We start from the raw sequence: 8,772 nt of genomic DNA, 5'->3' as shown, positions 1-8,772 counted from the left end.
TCTCGCCTGTCTCGCTTTCACTCTGTCTGTCCCCTATCTCTTTCTCAGTCTGTCTCTCGTTCACTCTCCCTGCAGACTTCTGCCTCTGATAGAGCAGCAGCCCCTCGAACGATTAACTCCGCAATCCCTTAATAACAATCTCATTCCCTCTATCCCTCCCTCCCTCCCTCTCTTTCTCCCTCGGTCTCTCTCTGAAGCCCTCCCAGTTCATTTGACCACTTTATTTCAACCTCCCATTCATGGGGCTCAGATCACACAAGGGGCTGTAATGACAGCACATTTATTAATTAATTGCATGTGTAATTGCTAAAATTAAGTTTTGGAAACTTGGTAATGATGTGAGGAATTACAGCGATGGAAGGAGGGGACGAGCTTTGAAGACAAGCCCCCTGAAGTTCTTAAGGGGATGGAGGATGGGAGAGGCGTGGATGGATGGATAGCGAGGGAGAGATAGAAAAAGAAAGGAGGAGAGGGAGGGGTGGGAGAGGAGTAATCCAGGAGGAGAGCCACACTGTAGGGCTGATCAGAGCCGAGAGTTTTGTCTCTGGGCTAATCTTCTCTTCTGAAGTGGTGTCATGGCCGTCACTCCGCTCTTCCCGTCAGTCCGTCGGTCTGTCCGTCGCGCGGCGGCAAATTCCCCCATTGATTCAGACTGGGCCACTTTAATTAACTTCCTCCCTGAGATAATGGCTAGCTCAGAGGAATCTGCTCGCCGCGAAAAAACTGAGAAAAACTTTTCCTTCCATCTTTAGGATGGCTAAGGCAGCCCCTTCAGAGGCGGCATAATTTATTTCTTTTTATTGTCAAGACTTTGTCCGAAAAATGAGATTTGAACATGAAGAGTGAATTGTTTATTGTCTGGGGTATTCTGGAGCAGATGTGGGTTCTGGGTCTCTCTGTGCTGAGACGATAGGAACAGACTCTATTATGTGTTGAGTGTGTAATTTCACTGGATGGACGCTCGGATGGGAAAAACGTCCTTGGAGGCATGAATGGTTTATCAGACACGTGAACTGTCGAGAAGAGAGCGAGAGCGAGACGGAGAAAAGAAGGGAAAGTGGAAGAAAAGAGGTGTCAATAGTGCAGTTTATACTCAGATGTATATTCATACCTCTGGAAGAAGTAAATTGGTGGAAGACAGTCCATCTGTTTTTCACCCAACTGGCCTTTCATTCAGCTTATATATGACCTTGTCACTTATTTAATGGCAGAACAATGCAGACGTTGATGACAGATAACAAAATACCTAAACAATTTACTTGTTACATTAAGTCAGTTCAAGTACGTATGTTCTCACCCGTTTTCAACTTTTCTTGGCCAATTTGTCAGTGGCAATCCAAAAATAACTGTCTCTATAATCTATCTTTTTCTGAATATTTGTGAGAATATCAAAGTGCATGTGTGTTAGGGTTGTTGGAACAAATTTCAGAAGTTGAGTATATCGAATAGTAAAAAAGTCTGATTGATACTAATTGAATGCTAAAATTACTATTGAAATGTGTATTTTTTTATAAATATGTTGGCTAACATTAGCGAATCTCGCCCTTCTCGTCTTGGCCTACCCGCATGTAAAAACGAAATGCTTTTGTCACATGATGTCTGATGAACAATTAAGTTAGCGGGAGTGAGCACACACAAGGCATTGTTGTTGATATGTTAAGGCACAGAGCTACAGTAGAGACTGAGTAGTTCAGAGGGAATGACTGTGTCTGTGAATCAAAAAAAGGAAGGGAAATACTGTTTCAAATTGAAATAAAAACCAACATCCACCAAGTCAAAACACATCTCCCAGCTGACAGAAGAGGGTGGGGTCGCCACACACCTGGGCGAGAGGCAATCGCTGGTTGCTGGGCGGTGGCCGGTTGGAAAATATTAACATATCGCACAACTCTATTAGCTAGCTAATTCTTGTCTAAATTTTGCTCTTATAAATAGTAAATTCTTTCAAGGAATGCAGCCATCAAGGCTTCTTTCATAGGCTACTTTCACTTTCTGTTGCAGTTATGCTCCGCCCACAAATACTGAATCTGAAACACAAAAAGGTCTATTATGCATAAGCCTGAGTAGTGTAAATATTGTTTATATCTCAGCATTAAATAATCAAATATAATTTGAATATTTAATAAAACAATTCTAATAGAGAAAGACTGACAGCTCTAATATGTGTGTGTGTGTGTGTGTGTGTGTGTGTGTGTGTGTGTGTGTGTGTGTGTGTGTGTGTGTGTGTGTGTGTGTGTGTGGAGACATGTAGTGCAGTAACAAAGTACTGAAACAATCCAGTAGGACCAAAGCTTGTGGTCACAGCACCATAACATATAGCATGAGTAGTAAGAGTTGACTGAGTGCATTGTCAGTGAAACACAATTTGATTGTTATTATAGTACAGATTGATAGATATATTATAGCTTCGATATTGGTTTGTGTTGTGTGGTTTGTTTTGCACCCTGGTTTAAATCCCATAGTCTCAATCTTATTTCTGATATGTTCTTTCTGCTTGTCATGGGCTCTATCATCATGTAGGCACATTGAATCAAATGGTGACAACAAGAAGGTATTTTAGCAGACCAGTGCCAGTGAAGAAGCATTTTCCTATAGCAGGATGGTTGGTTTTATGGTAACTTTACATGAGCCACAGTGAGAGGAGAAGGGGAACTCATAGCCAATCCAGTGGTGCACCACATTTTCATAGAGAATGGTTTCTCTTTCCTTAAACTTCGCTATTGTCTTATCAGTGTTCAGTTGTGACTTAACTGCACTTAACACTGTGTCTAGATTTATGTAATTAGCTTCCATCATCATGCAAATGATCTCTAAAAATGATAAAATGCACTCTAGTTTTCAACCAATGTGATGCTTGCCTCTCAGAGAATGAGAAATAATGTTATTTTCCTTGACTTTGTGGTGTTGATTAAACTGCAGTATTGCAGCTTTCTTAATGAACAACAATGGGAAAAGTTGCAGCTATGAGACAGAGATGTGATGAGAGGAGCCAGCCGGTAAATGAAAACTCAAGGGTTCTACCCTTCAACTGTTCCCGATTCGCTGACCTGCAGATTAGATTACACTGAACTACATGAACATTTCTCAGGTGAGTCACTCTACTCTCATTTAAGAAAGAGTTTGAAGTAATAGCAGAATCGTAAACACAGACCAGTATTGCAGATCACAGTTTATAATCTCTTATAATCGGTATAAACTCCACAACTGGGACACAATTGACTCAAAGCACTGTCAGACAGAAACAAAATGGTGTCAGTTCTTCTGTGTTGATTTTCCACTATAACGTATCTAGTTTGAAATTGTCATAACCTGGCGCCTACATTACCAACAATGCACCTTGACGGCTGACAGTTCAGATAGTGATTCAGGAGTGTTATAGTAGCGGCTAAATATAGTCTCAGCTTCACGCCTTAAGCAAAATGAGAAGCAGGATACAGAGGTCTGGTATAATCACTTCTTTCTAACGCTACACCCCCAGATTATTTTGTAGTATTTTGTAGTCTTTTGTCGCAATCCACACTGACTCAAGTGACATCATTTGAGGCAACTTTTCAGATTTCAAGTTTACAGTTTTGATTCAGTCTTGTGGCTCTCAAACACTTCAGAAAGCTGTTTGTAAGTGAAAAAGCTAAACAATCTGACTGTATGACATGCCCAGCACCCAGGTTTTTTCAAAATATTAAACTTGCCCGAAGTACATTTTTACTGGCCCCTATACAATTATTATTTTTTTTATTGGTGGTGATAAATAATGACAAAAACTCTAAATTGCTATATTTGATCTTGATTTACAATGTATAACATGAATAGTGTCATAGATGAGTTCATACTGAAAGTGGAGGCTATTAATTAAAAAAAACTATCAAATCTAATTGCAATAATTAACCTACCAGAGAGACAGTGGTTTCTATCTGTAATTTGTTTGTTTGACCGCATACATTTAGGTACTCTCATTTCTACTATAGCTCTTAGCAAATCTTTGGATAAGAATAAAATCTGTTTTACTACAGTGAGTCCATTCAGCTTTACAGATATCACACATTGCTACTGAACTATTCCAGATACATAACTCATTTTGCATTTTACTCACTGTGACCACTACGTCATTGTGCAAACATTGAACAATAATTGAACAATAATGTTGCCGTCAGTGGGCTGAATTGCTACTAAACCACCGCTAAGGGAAAATCCAGCAGATAGACGCCCCCTTAAGATGACGTTATGTGAAACAGGTGATTTAACGTCACCGCTCATTTTACATACAGTTTAGCAACAAAACAAAATGCTCAGAGAACGTTACTATGTTTTTTCATGTTGGTTTTGAGTGGTATGCACCCCCACTAACCTGGAAAACGTTTTAAACAGTAAGTGAATAACGATACATTTAGTTGGAGGAATACAACGTTACCTGCAGCGGTGTGTCAAGCGCAGAGGGACCGCAGTGTTCACTAACGTTAGCTTCTTGTCTTGTCTGGGGTCTGATGAACAGTAAATTCATCAAATTCAGTGCCCATTACGCTATTTTTCAAGCTACTGTAAATGTCATATGTTATGGGCAGGGCTCTCAAGTGTCACGCATTGAGCGTGACAGTCACTCATTTCGGTCTTTTGTCACGCACTCCCGCCACACATTGTATTTCTCACGTGGAAAAACTATTTATAATATATTTAACATGCTGCAGCGCCCAAAATTTCTCTGGCGCGCTGCTCTCACTATGGAACCGGCAGGAATCAAGAGCGTCTCCCCTGGAGTTCTTTGTTGAGCCTGCCACTTATCAGCCAATCAAAAAAAAGAAAGCGCCTACACAATAGCCAATCAGAAAAAAACACTATTGTATCTGGGTAAGATTTAACGCAACAACCAATGAAAAAAAAAGCATAGAGCAGCGTACAGCCTCTTCCCTAAACGTTCGCTCATTCAGAGACCAGAGACCTAAACGGGGCTCTGTGTCTGTCAGACGATCTACCGTATCAGCAGAGCAATCACGTAATGCACAGCAGACTATAATGCAGGTAGATTATTTTCTGAAATATAGTGACTATTATAACTTTATTTTTCTCAAAATATCACGACTCCTCCAAATCTCAAAGAACACAGATACATTTTGAATGTGCACAAAGTTTTGAACATGAGCAGAAATCTTGCTCAAACTTAACAATATTACAGTCCAGGGGTTTATTAATAAATTAAAATGAATTAATGTATCATTGAGGTGAATAATTGTCACCTTTTAAGGAGGTTACTTCCTCAACAAAAAATGCAAAAGAGGAGGGAAGAGTAAATGATCTACAGGAGAATAAATAGTTGAAAGCAATAGGTAGACTGTCACTCTTGCCTGTCTTCAAAACTTGAGAGCCCTGGTTACGGGACCCGCGAGTGCGGTTTAATGGCGAATCAGCCGTTGAGGCTTTCGTCCCTGTTTGTCCCTCTGCCTGAGGAGAAAATTTTGTAACTGTTAGGGCTCCTGCACACTGCCTGCATGGCGTGAGCATGTCAGCTGCGAGGCGTGTCCATTTTTATTTCGGCTCCCATGTCAACAGGTTAGAGCTTGCACACTGCCTGCGTGACACGCACGTCTCAGGCGCGTCTCAGGCGCGGCTCGAGCTGCGCCGAAAACGCGTGCATGCTAGAAATGGGACTGCCGCCAATTTTCACGCGACACGCAAGCGTGTTGGAAGCGTTTCCAGGCAAAATAGAATACGAAAAGATGTTTAAACGTCATTTTGACACAAATACATTTAATAAATGACATTTTGATGTTTGAAAGCCTCTAGGTTTTGACATAAATGCAGATATAAATGTAATTTAAAAAAATAATAATTATCGATTTTCAAATATTGCACCTGTCAATACAGGACAAAATATTCTGTAGCCTATTTTGCCGTCAATACTGCCAACAATGTCTTTGCTGTAATCAAATCAGTATATATTTATGTTTAACTACTGCTTGAGTGCAGTACATTTCTACAACTCTCTTCCCATATGTCGAACAAGGGTGATCCAAATCACGTTATTATTTCATTTTATCAATGGGAAACATACATATGTACAGACAAGGCTAGCAGCAGCAACAGCGCCGCGTCAGACATGTTTCTGGTGTGCAAAGACAGAAAACACCACACAGCCGCCACGCAACTGACACGCAACAGAAACGCCACGCTCACGCCACGCAGGCAGAGTGCAGGAGCCCTTACTCGCACTGTTACTCACGCTGTTGTTTATTTGGTTGTCATGACTTCGGGAGTGATAACGTCCTATCACTGTTCCAGTTGATCACACTCAGAGGGGGAGAGAGAGCGGATGTCTGTTCGCTTGAGTTCAGTGGAGCAGACTTAAACCCACTTGCCTGTGTTGTTATATGTACTTGCCCGACGTGGTGTTTTACTTGCCCCGGGCCATCGGGCAACCCTTATTGTTGAACCCTACCAGCACCAAACTGATAAAGTTTGTGATATGCTGGTGAACATAGTTGCAGCGAAAGAACCAGGTGGAAACCAAAACAGGAAGGGCACAAAACCAACTCCAAATGAATGCTAATGTTGATACATGTCTGCTTGATGTGCAAATAAGCCACTGTTTGTTAACATATCAACTTAATGTTTGCAGCTTGTTGTGCTGCCCGTAAGTTGCCAAAAAAAATCAATGGATACAGGTTTAATTATTGCACAGGAACAATAACAGTATCACACATTCAGTTTCCTTTGCTAATGAATATAATAGCATCTCTCTATATTCTTCTCATTAAGGTGTTTCTGGTTTAAATTCTAAATTGTCCAGCAGGCCATGCAAATGACTTTGAGACAGATGGGTCTATGTGAGGTGAAATGATAGGCGCTCAGTGAGAGTAGGTCTGAAAGGTCTGCAAGTCCAACACAACTGAGCATCTCCTCATCTCCTCTACCTGTCTGCTTCCACTGAGAGGCACAAAGAGGGGGCAACTAATCTGTGTTGGTGTGCAGGTAGGTGGGGGGGGGTTAAACCCAGCTAGCCAATGTGAGGGCTTGTGATAGCGGAGACACTTGATCACATTTATCTGCAGTTTACACCTTCCTGTCTTGATCTCTGAGCTATACAGGGGATCGCCTTTCCTACTCAAAGAAAGAAAGCAAGCAAGCAAGCGAGGGTTGGGCGTGGGAGGTGGAGGGGTGGATGGATGGAGGGAGAGAAAAGAGGCCAGGGCCCTCTGTGTGAATGCTGGTTGGGTTGTAAAGCGAGCCGAGCGATGACAGCTAAATGCGCTAATTTTCTACTGGGACTCTGGCTTTGTCTCACAGGGAGGGCTCAGGCACAGAGCTGTGACATCGAGGGACTGATTTCTAAAGATCTCAGTGATCCAATTGCAAGTTTGGTGATTAACTGTTAGTAAAAAATGTTTGACAAACACTTGCCATCTGGATGTGTTGCCATTGTCTGTCAAGACTGATCAATCACACATATATCAGGCCTTCATGTGCTCATCAGTTCAATAAATCATCTGCAAATAATGTATAATAGATGAATATTAATTGAATAGATAAATTCGGGTGGCAGTAGCTCAGTCTGTAGGGAGTTGAGTCGGGAACCAGAAGGTGGCAGGTTCAAGTCCCCAAACGGACCAAAGTATGGTGGTGGACTGGTAGCAGGAGAGATGCCAGTTCTACTCTGAGCACTGCCAAAGTGCTCTTGAGCAAGGAACCGATCCCCCCAACTGCTCGAGGTGCCTATCCATCGACAGCTGCAGCCCTCCTCACTCTGACATCTCTCCATTAGTGCATGTGTGTGTATTTCAGGCCTGTGTGTAATTTGTATTCTAACAACAGAGTGAAAACATTGTAATTTTCCTTGCGGGATTAATAAAGTATAAATTATTATTATTAAATGTAACAATTTTTTTTTTTAAATATTCCAACACCTGTCCCAGTGTGTAAGTATAACTAAACAAATGTGAAACTAAAACCACCCAAAACACGTTAGCTCATAATAGAGCAGAATCAAGTGTTACCATGTTTTGATTCTTTGCTGTTTTGAAATGAGTCTCACATGAATTGTGTGGAAGTTAAGTGTGATCTGACCATGATCTGTCTGCAAAACACTTGGTTTCTCATTAGAACATGCATTTTTTGACTCGTGTTTTTCAAGAAACACAAACTCAATTTAGAAAACGGATATGAATGATGAATATGAATAAAATGTGACACAAGTTGTGGTTAATATTGGGGAATGTTATTTGAAATCACTTTGCTTCCCTCCCCTAAATGATGCCCTTAGCGTTAATTTAAAAACTTTAAAAACTAAGATTTACATTGGGCCTACACAAATCAACACTGAATGCAATATTAATAACCAAGTATAAGCTAAACAAAACAACTGAAAAAAACACCTTTGTTCATGAATCATGTTAGTTTGCTGACACCACTCAGTGAAAGTTAACTAACCACTTAAATGTGGATTTATAGGTGCAATCTACAAAAGATGAACTTCAAGTGAAGATGATCATGACAACAAATGATCACTGGGAGCACAGCAGGAGGTAAGACCAGCAACACACTAAACTATACTGGTGTATATTCAGTGTCTGCAAAGACATACAATTGCCTAGGGCAGCTGACTTTGTGCTGAGTGCTGGACTACTATAAGCTTTGGAACCTATAATGTTAAATGTATTACGTTAGGTAAAGAGAAGGCCTTCTTAAGTACTTTCTTCAGAAATGTTTTGTTGTTGGGAAACATTAATGTTTCCTTCAGTTTCTCATTTACAGTTACAATATCCTGGCATCAGGAAACTACTGAAG

At 40.9% G+C, this 8,772-nt stretch overlaps 1 long non-coding RNA gene across 1 annotated transcript in view; it reads right to left on the bottom strand.

The window, feature by feature from the left end:
* Window positions 1–202: 202 nt before the first annotated feature.
* Window positions 203–8,772, bottom strand: part of LOC116038230 — an 84,408-nt gene continuing 75,838 nt past the window's right edge. The window contains exon 3 of the long non-coding RNA XR_004102059.2: window positions 203–1,013. This is a non-coding gene — a long non-coding RNA (uncharacterized LOC116038230). The remainder of the gene's footprint in view (window positions 1,014–8,772) is intronic.

Source organism: Sander lucioperca, chromosome 11 (genome assembly GCF_008315115.2).
Source record: "Sander lucioperca isolate FBNREF2018 chromosome 11, SLUC_FBN_1.2, whole genome shotgun sequence".
Lineage (NCBI taxonomy): Eukaryota > Metazoa > Chordata > Actinopteri > Perciformes > Percidae > Sander > Sander lucioperca.
Note: the sequence above shows the minus strand (reverse complement) of the source record. Positions and strands in the feature narration are given on the sequence as shown.